Below are 14,239 nucleotides of genomic sequence, written 5' to 3'. Positions count from 1 at the left end.
GGCAAGGTGAATATAGAATGTTGAATATGAATATAGATAACTGACAATTTTGTATGCATCCCATAGGTGTGACTGGAATATTTTCAAATTGGTAGGTTAAATTTTATAATATTATCCCTTAAAAAAAATTATTTTTATGCTATCAATTTACCTTTGCCCTTTGATTTACAAACGCTGTTCTTTGGAGGTGGCTGCTCTTTAGTCCTAGTGGAATTGTAGAATCTTGGAATGAAGTTATTCCTTTCACATATTGCTCAAGAATCTGTGGAACATTGAGAATTTTTCCTAATTAATAGAAACAGCACAGCTGAATAGCACTTTCAGCGTCTGTTACAAATCGTTCACATTCAGCATGCTGGGTTTTTTTCTTTTTGCATTGTAAGTGTTTATCAAGACATATTTAAAAGGATGCAATGCTGAAAAAGTCATGATTACTACAGTAGACTGTAAACCTGGGGAGGAGCCTGCCTTTGCCTACGTTTGCAAAAAGACATGATTCATGAGATTAAAGGCTTTTGTCTCCCTAATTCAAGTTATGGTGCCTAGCATGACAAAGTAGTTCAAGTAGTCATCTGTAGCTACTAGCCGTCTTCTGGGAAAGAATCTAAAGCTACAAAATATCTGTAGAATCTATTGAATATGTTATCATGACAGCAAATACAACAGTCTGTTTTATGGAGCGCATTTTGCCCAGGAGATTTCGGAAATTATTATTGTATGGATTGGAAGAGGAAGAAAAAAAGGAAAGGAATATGAAGAAGGACTCTACCTAGAAAGGATTTAAGAATGGACAAACCAAACCTACATGATTTCCATTCTTGTTAAATTCATGCTAAGTCACTCCAGGTTACTCATGTTTTCATTCAGTATCAATAGGATTTCTGTATAAACATGCCAACAGCTCATTTCAAAAACTGTAGCTTTTTATGTATTAAGTATAATTTATTATTTGTTTAGTAGTAGAAATTTTATCAACACAGAGAATTCAGTGGACATATTTATAGAAAAATAATTCAGTAAGGTCCAAATTTTTATCTTGACAGATTTATCTGTGTTTTTCATTAGATGAAAGTATACATTTTATTTTACACTACTTTATGAAATAAACAATAATAATAAATATTTCAATGTTTATTTGATATTAAATATCTATATATTAATTTTAAAATATAAATTACTTTCTCTTAATCTAAAGCACTTCATTAAAGGTATCTACCAGAAAAAAACCAAAGTAATGTTAGTTTCAAACTGGTCAAACCCAGATTTTGAAACCATGGAATGTCCCAGGAATAACAACTTTGGCCCCATATGCCGTAATATACAATTTTTGGTCTGTTCACATTGTTTAAAATGTTTTTTTCTTGCTTATTAATTGAAGACACATTCTATTGTGCCTCTTTCTTGTAAATGATGGCCTTTTAAATCTTAAATCCTAGGACCATGCAGATGGCTTTGCAGGAAGGATGGCTTGTTAATACATTGAAGCCACCTGCCATCTGTAAAAAGAATAATCTTACTCTAATCAGATTTTATGGAAGGATGTTTCACATATAGATGTAGCATTAAATTAACAGCAGCAGAACAGTGAAACAATTGCATAAGAAATATAAATCCAGTTTTATAGCTTTTTGTCAGTATTGTGAAAAATAGTCACTTCTAAGGAAGATGGTGGTCCTCTGAAATGTTTTAGCAGTTGCTCCAAATGTTTGACTACAGTACTGGCCATCTAACTGCAATGGGGGATTTTCATGTTGACTGGAATTTATTCTGTTCTTTTAACAAATGAAACTTTGATTTTTCCTTTTTTTTGCCCTCTCCTTTTTACATGCTTCCCTCCCTCTACAGAGAAGGCAATCCTAGATAAGCAGATTAATATGTGGGATAGCTCCTCTTCATTGTTCTGTGCAGCACTTCCAGCTTTTCATAGCCAGTTGGACTTGTTAGGAGAAGCTGAGCGATTGGTTGTTTCCTGGGCTCCGTTTCATAAATTATAGCCCAGCATGCATGAGCATGATTCCTACGGTTGCTGTAATCCAGAGGCCTGTCAGCTCCTGACTTTATGCATGTTTATTTCTACTCGTTCTATAATATTGCACTGGAATTTCCTGTCTTAGATAGTTTGCTATTGCATCGCCAGGACTCTGTGAGTAATTTTGACTTTTTCTACTCTGTTAATTACATACCGTAAACAAGAATGCTTGTGTTTAGGAAGTAGTTCACTGGCAGCTAACATTTGAGATTCTGTGCTGTTTAAGATCAGGTAAGCAAACTTTGTAGCTCTTCTCTTGTTAGGTTTAAAACATGATGTTACATGTGGTCAGTGCCTTTGGTGTTCACGCACGTCTGAAATAGACTGTTTTGTCCCATAGCTTTTATTCTTCTACAATAAAATATAGTGGTGTTGCATTACACCTCATATGTGCCTAATTAATGCATGTGGCATGTCTCACATTTTCAAGTATATTCTATACTAGCAATTGTGGTAGAACTAATGAAGAAAGGCACACGATTCTGAGCTTGTAATATGATAGAGAATCCCCATTCCTTTCATACTCCCCCTTTCTCCCCTGAATAAGAACAGGTATCAGTAAAAGGCAGGATAGTGTTAACAACTAGTCTGTTAAACAATTGCAAGGTTTAACACCCTCCCCTGTCCCTCCCCTGTTCCCCCTGCCTTTTTAAGTGCTGTGATGTTTTCCTTAATTTGTAGAGATTTTTTTTTTGTGGCAAACAAAATAACAGCATGTTGGAGTTCAGACTTTTAAAAGCAAATTCTACCCACAGTGAACTAGAAACCTGTGGGAAATGCTGTATAGGACCTGTGGCTTAATCAGATGGAGTTATCACAGCGAATCCGTTGCTGGTTTCCTGAGATTATCAAGTGTTACCTCTGCACAACCCAGGTTTAAAACAATAGAGCAACAGATTGAAGTCAAAAATCAGAAACCTACTAAGGTAACACTCTACACTTCTCTCATAGATGCTATAAGATCATTCATTGCTATAAACACATGTCTACACAAAGAACTTTCCAGGTTGCTTTTTTTTCCACTGGAAATGTCACTTTGCTGTATGTTGTAATAAAGCTAGTGTTTGCTGGTAAATATCTTGGGTTATAAGAAAAACACAGACATTCTGCTGGCAATATATAAACCTATGCTCTTTCTTATTAGTTTTCATTTTTGACTTAGCTTTTCAGATAGAATTGTGTGACTAAATAATTTTAAATAGTAAATATTCTTCAGACAGCTGCCTTGCACTTTCTAATATACATTATTGCTCCTGGGTATATAAAAACCCTTGCAAAACTTCTCTGGATATATTTTTTTGCTAGCTAAGAAATTATTTTTCTACCCTGAAATAGAAAAACAGAAATGTAATTTTAGCAATATTGCTACTTGCATGTCTTGCATTGTAATGCCCAGATGTTTGCAGGATTAAAGTGGCCATCACAAACTGAAAGTGAACACTACGTTGATTCTGCCTCAAATATTTTTGTTAGATGTGGATCAGCAAAGTGAATAGCTTAGCTCCTCTAAATGGCTTTATGAAGTTTAACAAGGGGTTTGCTTGCACAGATAATGGTCATAAAAAGCAAGTAGATATGCTACTCCATTTGGTAATATTAAACCTAAAGCACAGTGAAAATCAGTTTCACTGAAATGATATGCATTAAATAAGATCATGAACTACACTATAAATTAATAATTCCTATGATATTTATGAAATAAGAATCCAAAGTTTTCTTAGACATGTAACCTGGTCTCAGCAGAGTTCCTCTGACGTATGTGAAGCCCAAGGAATTAAGTTGGTGAGACATTAAACTTGGAGAATGTGGGATTGTAGTCTGAACAGCCATATGACTTGTCATGTCTCATCTGAATGGAAGTTATTTCTGCCAGGATAATTTTTTTCATATAGACAGGCTCTTTAGCTCTGAACATTGCTACTCCTATGTCTGTGATCAACGAAAAAGCCAGACTGTGGAAAAAAACTTGCAAGTTTAAGTGAGTTTCCTATGATGCTGGGTTTGCTGTGATTCCAAGGTGAGCCATGTGCTGCAGCCGAGCACATGGACTGCTAACAATTCTGTTACCATGTTTCCAGATGAAACTGTATTGAGACAGAATTCTATATGTGCTATTTGGAATCTAACATATCACAAGCAGTGCCTTCAGGCTGGATCAGAGTCCTATTGTGCTGGATGCTGTTCAAACAAGTAGTGAAAGGAAGTCCTTGCCCTTATGAGATTATAAACTAAACAGGGTGATAGGCGCAGGACGGGTATGTGCACAACTTAAACATAACCTTGGGCAAGTCAGAGCAAGTCAGCAGCTAAAGAAGGAATGAAATTCTGGAATATATTTGCAATATCGTGTTGTATTATTCATATCTGTAGCAAAGGCCTGAGGCAATGAAGGTCCACATTAGGACACACGTTTGATCCAAGAAAGAGTATAGGTGCATTGTGCCAAAGTTAATTAGACTAGAATTAGCTTGCACTGAACATTTTACTGCTTCTTGTCTAGAGGCTCCCATAATTCCTAGCTCAGGGCCTCTGATGGTACTTAAAAGAAACTTTTTGCCTTCCCTTAAGTGAAATGATTCTTGCAATATTTTACATCTACTTTAGGAAGGCTAGATATTTAGAATTTTAGAACTCTTTGGAAAAGTTTTCTCAAGTGTTTAGAGGAGAGTCTCAGATTTGCAGCCTTGTTTAAAACATGCCAGAAGCTCTTCTTTATAAATCTAAGGGAGTTTAACTTTGAAAGGAAGACACAGAACTTACAGCTTTTACATAGTATCTAGCTTGTGTCCTTCTATCTTTTTTGTTTGTATTGGTGTTTAGCTGAAGCAAGTAAAATTCATGTGTGTTAGTCTCTTTAAATTTAGGGTTGATATTAAGACATGCTTTACATAACTTGAAAGAACTTATAAAAATAAACTCCCTCTTAACCTTAAAGATCTGGTGTTTTCAGTGTGAGTGCAGGTGTCCATGTTAGCAACAGTTAGCCCATATTCAATAATTCATGGCAGCCTTGGGAATTAAGCACTGGTCAAAGTTAGTAGAGGATCAGACAGGGCTTTCTGTTGCTATTGCTATATAGCTATGTAATTTTGTTTGAAAATATATGCTATATAGCTATGTAATTTTGTTTGAAAATATTAAGTGACTTTGTGTGTGGCATTGCTTGTCTTTGAAACAAATATTTCTGCATACTTCAATTTAACAGATATAAAATACTTTTTGTTTAAAGAAGAATGTACTTACGTGACTGTATTGTCATGGTTCTATGTCGTAACCTGTCATACAAAACGTTATAGAAATTTTGTATTTACAAGAAACGATAAAGAATTTTGCTAAGCCATATGTATACTGAACCTTTTTTTCTTTCATTTACAATGATCTCTTAGAATTTCTAAATTAACTATGCACTCTATAAAGATTATTCCAGAGCTTGAAAAATAAATAAATACGTTAAGATTAAAAAATACTTTTTTTTCTTTTTTGCTGGAAAATGTTTTGCCCTTTTCCTGGATGATCATTAAGCATTTGAATGGTTGTGGAAACAAGCAAGGAAGTGTAATCATGGTGGTACAGTAATGCCTTGTATCCTCTTAAAACAGCATAAACGTACATCTTTGATGTCTGTATGTTCTGATAGGTCATCCAGCAGATTGGCAAGTGTGACGAGGGCAGAGAGAGAGAAGAAAAAGGAGAATTAGAAGGAAAACCAAATGAGTTCCTATCACATTTGGAAGAAACTAAAGGGAATAACAGGGAATATTGAAATGAAAATTAGCTGTTCCAACCAGTACCTTAAAAGTATCTTTAAAATGTCAATTTATAGTATTAAAGTATGTGATGCAATGTGAGGAGAAAAGAGGGAAAAAAAAAAGTCTCTAAGTCATATTAACAAACCAGCTCTTGGCTTCTTTCTGTAATTTTGACTTTGTTGTCACTTTCTGTATGATAGTTATGCAGTGAACTTGCTGATATTAAAATGTACCTCAAAGATGAATGTGTGGATGTTCATAGTAGGTGAGAATTTACATTTGTATAGACATGGAAAAAGCCTTATTATTTGCAGGTATTTGCATTCTCAGGATCAAGGACAGAATTGCTTTGGTTTTTTTTGCATCAAGATTTGAGTTTTGTGCATCTGAAAAAGTAATTCTCTGTTCCTGTGTACCCACTTGCTCTTCTTGAATGAAAGTATTGTTACCCAAAGTAGAATACAGATGTATTTACATTTTCAGGCAGTAACACAAACATTCTGCCCAAGTAGCATAACTCCTGGCTTGTGTGCAGAGAACATGCTGTTCACTCAGGGCTCGCTGGAACTTGCTGTTCTCTGCATGAGAAATGACGGTGTCTTTTACATTAAATAATATGCTAGCAAGTTTTACCTGTCATGATGAGTTGCAAAGCTAGCAATGCTCAACCTTGCTGTAGCCTGGAATCTGAATTTCAGCCTGTAGACAGTCTGTTAGCTTTCTTGATGCATCATATTCTAAATACAATCTCATTTATATCTCCAGTTCTGACAAAGCAGACCAAAGCATTTTTGAATATTCATGGTCATAGACTCTTGAGTAAGGACTGTAAGTCTATATTTTGTAGTTTGCCAAAATAAAAAAATGAATTTATTTTAGTTTAGTAATTGATTTGAAAAGCTAAAGGGAGAAAAACAGCTTTTTGTGTATTATACTTATTATATGTACAATATTAGCTGTGTATAAGATTTTTATTGAAGTGTGGATGACAAAAATTGTATTTGATGTGTGTTTGGATGTGGTCTGAGGGTAAGATAGGGACTGAAGTGGAAGAAGGTGGAAGGTGGTTTTATGGCCTGTGACAGAAAAGTATATAGATAGAATAAAGGAACTCTGCTGTATAAATCGAGCTGACAAAGCTTGAAAGCTGTTTTATACTCCGTTTCACTGGTAAACCAGAATTTTGAGAACATAAGGGATGTGCGTGCTGTGAAGTGTGATTAATCAAATCTATGTTTGTCTGCGGTTGTAGCTATCCTGAGCAGTTCTCCCAAATCTTTTCTGGTTAGTTAAGAAAAATTGCATTTGACTGCAGTACATAAATGTCTGACACAGTAGGGGAAAGCAATTCACAGCTGATCTTGCTATGAAGAATTTCAATATGTGACTCAATCAGTATTTGTGATAACGATATTTACCATAAGATACCACATTTTGCAAATGCAATTAAAAATAAAAGTGTTTTGTTAATTTTATCTTAGAAATTTGAACACATGGGCCCTTTTTTAAACTTAAATGCACTAATATATTTCTTTCTACACTATTTAAAGTACTACATATGATAATTTATGAAGATTAACACCCAAGTCAGAGTTAGTGTGTGGCAGTACATGTATAACAATTTACATGCACAATTAAAAATTGAAATTTTTGATGCTGATTTTGCTTGCTGTTTTTAATTCTTCAATATAAAATTTCATTCAATCTGAATTAAAAAAAAATTAAAATTTTCTTTAAAATGAATATGTAACAGTTAAGATACTCAAGTGTAGTCTGTCTATTCCTTATTTTATTATCTAGGGATCTTCTCCCTAAACTCTTTGAGTGATATCAAAGTTTGTGGTTTCATTAATTTATAGCCAAGGAATCTGTCACTGATTCCTATTTTTCTGTCTCTTCTTTCTGGCTTCATGAGTAAATTGATATAGAAAAGAAGGTATATTTGTATGAGAATGAATTTTCTACTTTCTTCACACTCAGTACATGCTTACATTGATATAAAATTAGTGTGGTGATTAGATATTTATGAGCACAAAACAGCACTTACACAAAGAAAATCTATAAAATGAAAATTATACTTGAAAAACCTCTTAAAAATTAACACAAGGGCTGAGGTTTTTAATATTTGCACTGTTCAGAATCTGAATACTGTATGCAGCTTCTGGACTCAGCTCATGTGGAGGTTTGAACATCTGTGGCTCATCCATGCAAACAGATGGTGAGATCTGTGATGTCACAGGCACTTGTGGTGAAACGTGGTGTCTGACAGAAATGTATTTGTACATTCACCTATTTCTGACCATTAAAATGACTGGCCTTGCTCCAGCCTTTTTGTATATGAAATTTCTAGAAGTGTGCAGCCCTTGATCTTCAGGAACATACTGTTATTTGCCTCTGTTATCTCCATATGGATGCTTCCTATCAAGATATTTAATTACGAAGAGAGGGGAAGTTGTTAATCACTAACCTTTTATTTAATAGATTCCCAGTTAGTGGATATAGCACAGCATGTGTGTATACACTAAATAAAACAATTAGCTGAGACCTGAAAACAGCAGTTATCAATAGGCTTTGAATATAATTAAAATTAAAAGTTATAGGAATATATACCTAATGCCCTGTTAATTGATATTGTGGGGTATTTTTATTTAAACATAAATCTCTCCTTTGAAAAAGCATCTGTTGCTCTGAATAATCTCTTCAAGTTTATTTTGGATGAAGACAGTTGCTTCCAATGGCAAAACAAAATCTGAAAACAAATTATGGTCATTACAGTCATTTCCTGAAGTCTTCTCACAGAAATAACTCTAAGGCCCTTTATTCAATATTCAGATTGAATTGCTTTTTTGTGGGCATAGCCATGGGAATTCTAATGTATAGGAAAACCCGCAGGAAAAGACAGTCATAATACTGGTGTTTGCAAAAAATGCAATATGATCAGCAGTCTAGTGATTTTTCTGTGCATGAGAAATAATGAAAGATGACTTTTAAAATATAGGGAAAATGTTGCACTAAAAAAGAGTTACTGCAGTGGGATGAATACAGTCTCCTATGTCCAGGTTGCAGTGCAATAGGAAAATTCATCAAGAGTAGAAAGGGAAAAAAGAGTCTCCTGTAGGCTGTTTAGCAACAGTCATTGGCATACTTGGTAGGGTAGGAAAATAATAGGGTAAAAGGTAGAAAATAAACCAGGAAATATCTATTTTGCAATGTGTTAGACTGAGAAATTTGAAGGTGATGTTTATGAATAAAAGACCTGACTTTTCTTATATTATCTTCTTTCTGAACGTGCTGTTTCAACAAAGGAAGAATTGCTTATTTCCTCTAGCTTCAGCCACTGATTCTTAATTCTGCCTCTTAGTGAGTCTTACTGCAGCTAAGATTAAAATATCACCTTCAAACTCTGCTATTAACATGTGATAAAATCATTCTAAGGACTTCCCAGTCCTGGCTAAGATTCTAAGCTTTTAAATATAATCCCTGGGTTTAGATACTCTTGGTCTATTTAAACCTATGTTGAACATTATTTTAAATAGTCATCTCTTCATTGAGGATGCTCTTCAAACTTAGAAGGTTTTCATGTCTCATTGAAGTTTCCACTTTCAGAGATATGAAACAATATAGCATGTCAGTTGTATTAGTGTTAGGACAGCCTGTTCTGGGAAAAAACCCACACTTATGCTGTCTGGAATTTGCTCTTTCATGGTCATGATTTGCTGCAAGTGGACCACTTAAGAGTTATAATGGTACTTTGCTGACAGAAAGCAAGGTCGGTTTTGCTCTTGTGACTTTTTCTTTTTAAAGCTGAGAGCTGTTTGCAGAACTGCAAGGTTAGAATCCTTAATAATTCAGGTATGAATTTCCCTATAAACTTAGAACCATGCACTCACCCATGTTATGCAGCTCTGTGTCTTGTGGTCCTAAACCAGTTCAGGCTTCATTTGTTTATTTATCTCTCTCTCCACTTCCCATATTTCCCTCCCTCATGAAAAGTATTTAAAATTATTTTGAAAATTATGCTTCTGTTCATAAAATTTCTTGCATGTGAAATATGATCAGTATGAAATCTGACACGTCCAGTACGCTCTGGAGTCTGGTGATGAGGGTACTTAAAGGTCAAACAACAGCCAGTAAGAGCTGGAGGAGACAGACACAGTGAACACTTGTCTATTCTTCCTGCTGGGAAGAGGTCCCAACATGTCTTACCTTCCAGACCATGCTAGCTGGCAGGGCTAGTACAGTGCCAGGAAACATGTTTGTAGGTCCTGTAGTGGATCATATGCCCAGGATTCAAACTTGTGCCCCAGCCACAATTTGCTTAGCTTTTGGGAGTTCAGGTCTGTCCGGTGTGTTTACTTATAAAGCTGCTGTGTTGCCTTTTGTCTGGGTAACTTCTCAGCCTGCTTCCTACACCAGCTGACCAGCTTCCTGGTCAGCTGCTCTTTGCTTGCTTGGAAAGGCAGGTCCTCCCAAGCAAACAGCCTTCCTTCTAGTTGTCCAAAGAAGGGCATGTCCATGAAGAAAACCCCACAGGTAAGAAGAAATGCTCCCTCCAGAGCAGGGACTGAACATGCAGGATGCACACTGCCAGGGGAGCCTGCTGCATGCTTTGTACAAAATTTGTATGTGAGTGCTTTGGGTGCAGTCTGCAGCGGACCTGAGAGTCACCAGAGGTGTGGCTCCAGAACAACCTGCTCTCTCCTTCAGTTGCTGCAAGTTTGCTCCAGGAGTTTTGTGTAAAAAGACTTAAGAAAACTGTGAGTTAAACACTGAATTGAGACTTTGCGCGGGAAGCTGTATATGAGCTCACTCGTTGTTTATGCTTACAACATACAGATAGCAAAAAAGGAAACAGCAAAATATTTTAAAGTTTAAACAAGAAGTTAAGCTAATGGCTTTCAGTAGGATTGTCTGCTTGGAATTAGGTACTAATACAGTTCCTTGCTGTTTTGGGTTAGTAATGCATTTCAGATACTCACAGTGAAAAGTTTGAAGAATGCATCTTCTGCCTGCTTTTATACCTTGCAGTATATTTATATTAAAGTCTGCAGGTTTTTGTCTGTTCATCATAGGGATAATCCATGACAACTTAATGTTGATGAATTTTTTCAGCACTTTGTATTTTCTTAGTCTGTTATTGATTTGATTTACACCATTATATGTCTAACCATTCAATATCGCGTATGTACTTTAGTTTGGATAAAGTTGTTTTCTCATGTGGGGAAAAATATTATCATTCTGCTTCAGGGAATTGTTTGACATATGCAGTAATAAAAAATTAAAAATTTGGATTGATGATTCCTTAGAAGATCTGAAATTATGTTGTTTGAGTGTTATACCATGAACAGACAGACTCTAAAAATGTAAATATATACATACAAACATACAACACACAGACATATCACTGGGTGAGAAAAATCTGAGCCCAAATCCGAACCCTACTATTGAAGAACCAAACCTTACACCAATTTATGTGCCAATTCTTGGTGACATACACTGAAAATGTTTCAAAGTAAGCTGTACTGTGATGATCAGATATTCACTGGTGACTGAATTTAAGGACAAGTGATTTGGAAGGCATACTATGCCAGACAGAATGACAATTCATAGTAATTTATAGGTTTCCTTATTATTATTTTTCCCTATTGCTACTTAAACTCATTTTCTCATCATTCAGATTTCTAAGTCATCCACTGTCAAACAGTAATTTTGGAATTCAATTATATTTTTATTAATAAAATTCAGTGAAATGGCTTATACAAAACCATATAAATTATCAAATTGCAAATACTCTATTTTAAAAGTAGCATAAGGCTAAAATAATTTGTAATATTAATCCAATAATGAAATTAACTTGATAATTCTAAACGTTTGAATGAAGCCAATTACATGACAAGATTTTACATGGAACTAGATGTGAAGAAGTATAAACCAGTGTTGGATTGTGGCATGTTGCGCAGCCAGCCCATGCTAATTCAAATTTAAATCTTTGAAAGCAAAATGCAGGTAAAACATGAGACTGGAGCAAATTTTAGGACTCCTACTGTAAGTTACTGCTGTGTTGATGATTCATGAAGGGAAAAGAAGGGAAAGAAAGCTGATATGATCAGCAGTTTCATCTGTATTTGCTGCCTTGGGAGAGCGTCTATGGGTTTATTTTCAGGTTTTCTTCTGTATTATTGTTCAGCCTGGAGAAGTCTCTTGGGGGAACATTTTATTATTTAGGAATATTTGCAGAGGTAGTTAAAAGCACATTCCTATGTGCTTCACTTATGGAAATTTTCTTATTGCTTTTTCCATATTAACTGAACTCTTTGGCTAACCTGTATCCCAAAGATTCAGTTTGCAGTACACATCTGTTAAGGGAATCTTCACTCCAAACAAATGAAGCCTCACAAAATTTACCAGCAACTGAAAATATGTTAGTGTAAGGAGAAGAGTAAAGGAATTTTTATCTAAGAAGTGTAGCCAGAGGGTGCTTATCAGTCCTTATCACACAAGCCTTCTGTGGTAGCACCCATAAGGGTGACAAGGCAGTAGTCTCTTCAGACAGCAGTGGGGAAGGGGAGCCCCTGGTGCAGCCCAGAGTCACAGCAGAGCTGGGACAGATGGCAGCAGCTCCACGGTGAGGAACCCTTGCAGCAGTGGCTGTGTCAGTATTTGCTGCCTTGCTGCCTTCTGTACTGGGAAGTGCTTCACACAGTCACCCCTGAACCAGGACAGGCATGTGTTTGCTGTTGTCTGACAAAGCATATCTGTGTACCAGCATTAGCCGAGCTTGAGATGCAGCTGACCATCTGGACCCTGAATTTCTAAAGGATTCTTTCCAAATCAGGCTTAGCATTCCGCTCTGCTCCATATTCATCTGGTTTTAATTCTGTTTCTTGGGAAATATGTTGCTGATGCATACTGAGCAGACCCTGTATAGCAGGAAGTTTTCACCTTCATGTTTTAAAGAGCAAATAAACATTTTGAATCTAAATTTTTGCAGATTTTTGTGAGATTTTTTAGGCAAACTTCAGTAAAAATGTGGTTGTGATTTGAGAAGAATTTTTTAAAAGCTTTGCACAAGGTTTTCAGAGGAAATTAATGTTTTAAATTGAATTCTTGAGATTAATTCCTCACAGCCACTCTTTTACATGTAAATGATTACATTATTGAGATGATGCAAGTACTACTATTATGATACTTGTATTAGTTTAGTTTTTAAAAACCACTGAGAAAAATACAAAATAATATTTTCTTTTTCCTGGTTAAATATTGGGTGAATGATGAAAGGAAACTGTATAGATAGTTTGGCCAAATGAAGACAGATTTATGAATACAGTTCCCTAGATCCAACTTCTCCTTTCCAAAGCAAAGTCAGGAATGAATCTTCCTGTTGAAATAAATGCCAAAGCTACTGAAAGATAGATAAAATGCATAGGGTTAGCACCTTAAGAGAATTTATGTATTGCTGAGCAACTGACTAACGCTTATAACAATTTAAGTTGCATGTGCAACCTAAAATCATACATTCTTTGTATCATAGTTTGTGCCTAACAATCTCCTGTTTGCTTTTAATTGCAATAGAGAGAATCACAGAGTCGTCATGGCTGAATGGTTTATCTGGAGATCATTTAGACCAATCCTTTTGGTTACCTAGACTGGGTTGGCTAGATACATGTCCAGTCCCTTAACATTTCTGAGTACTTTAGTTTCTTTTGCTTTTTTAGTTTTTTTAAAATCAAGATATTTTTCCAAATTAAGTTCAGCACACGAAAGTGGCTGTCAGTCTGTGTAGAACAGACTTTCTTTGGTGGAAAAATAACTTCTTTTGGAATATTTTTCTCTGTAATATATGTCCTTCTTTCACAACAGGAACACAAAAAGCTCTCAAGCTATGGAAACAGGAAAGTTTGAAAATTCTTTTGAAAGAATATTTGGAATGAAAGAATTGCCTTGAGGCTCACCCAGTTATCACAAACACAGAAGTATGTCTACAAAATAATCAAGGTGATCTACAACAAATAAAAGGGAATCTTGACTAAGGAAGCAAAAACTGGGGGAAACAGGAAAGAAAAAGAACCTGCATCCAAGTTTGTCCCCAAACAGTTTGTAGATGAAAGGTTATTTTCATTAAGGCATGTACTTGTGGAAGGAGCAGAGTTGCTATTTGTTGACAAAAAGATAAAAGGCCTTCAGGTCTTCATATGTATTTCTATAGTAAAAATACACATTGACAAATTGAGAAGAATGGAGCAGTAAATACTTGGATATTTACCTATGGTGGAGTGTAAGCGTTGCCTGTCCTAGTTTGTTCTTTACTTGTGTTCTTCTTCCTTTACTGAATGTTTGTGTATTGCACAGAAGTTGGCATTTCTAACTTTCAGGTTAATCTCAATGTGCCCTTTGTGTAACTCTTTGTCAATGCAATGGAATGGGGATTTAGAGGTAGAAACGCATGGGATAAATCTCTTGT

General features: G+C 35.5%; 1 protein-coding gene across 2 annotated transcripts in view; it reads left to right on the top strand.

Annotated features, from left to right (window-relative positions):
* The first annotated feature begins 2,010 nt into the window (after window positions 1-2,010).
* Window positions 2,011-14,239, top strand: part of PDE4D (phosphodiesterase 4D) — a 540,332-nt gene continuing 528,103 nt past the window's right edge. Inside the window, exon 1 of one of the 2 annotated variants that reach the window (XM_063179698.1) lies at window positions 2,011-2,143. The gene's annotated coding sequence lies outside the window, so the exon portion shown is untranslated. The remainder of the gene's footprint in view (window positions 2,144-14,239) is intronic. The other variant, XM_063179688.1, reaches the window with a different exon arrangement.

This window comes from Melospiza melodia, chromosome Z (assembly GCF_035770615.1).
Source record: "Melospiza melodia melodia isolate bMelMel2 chromosome Z, bMelMel2.pri, whole genome shotgun sequence".
Taxonomy (NCBI): domain Eukaryota; kingdom Metazoa; phylum Chordata; class Aves; order Passeriformes; family Passerellidae; genus Melospiza; species Melospiza melodia.
The sequence above is the reverse complement of the archived record's forward strand: the minus strand, read 5'-3'. Positions and strand labels throughout refer to the sequence as shown.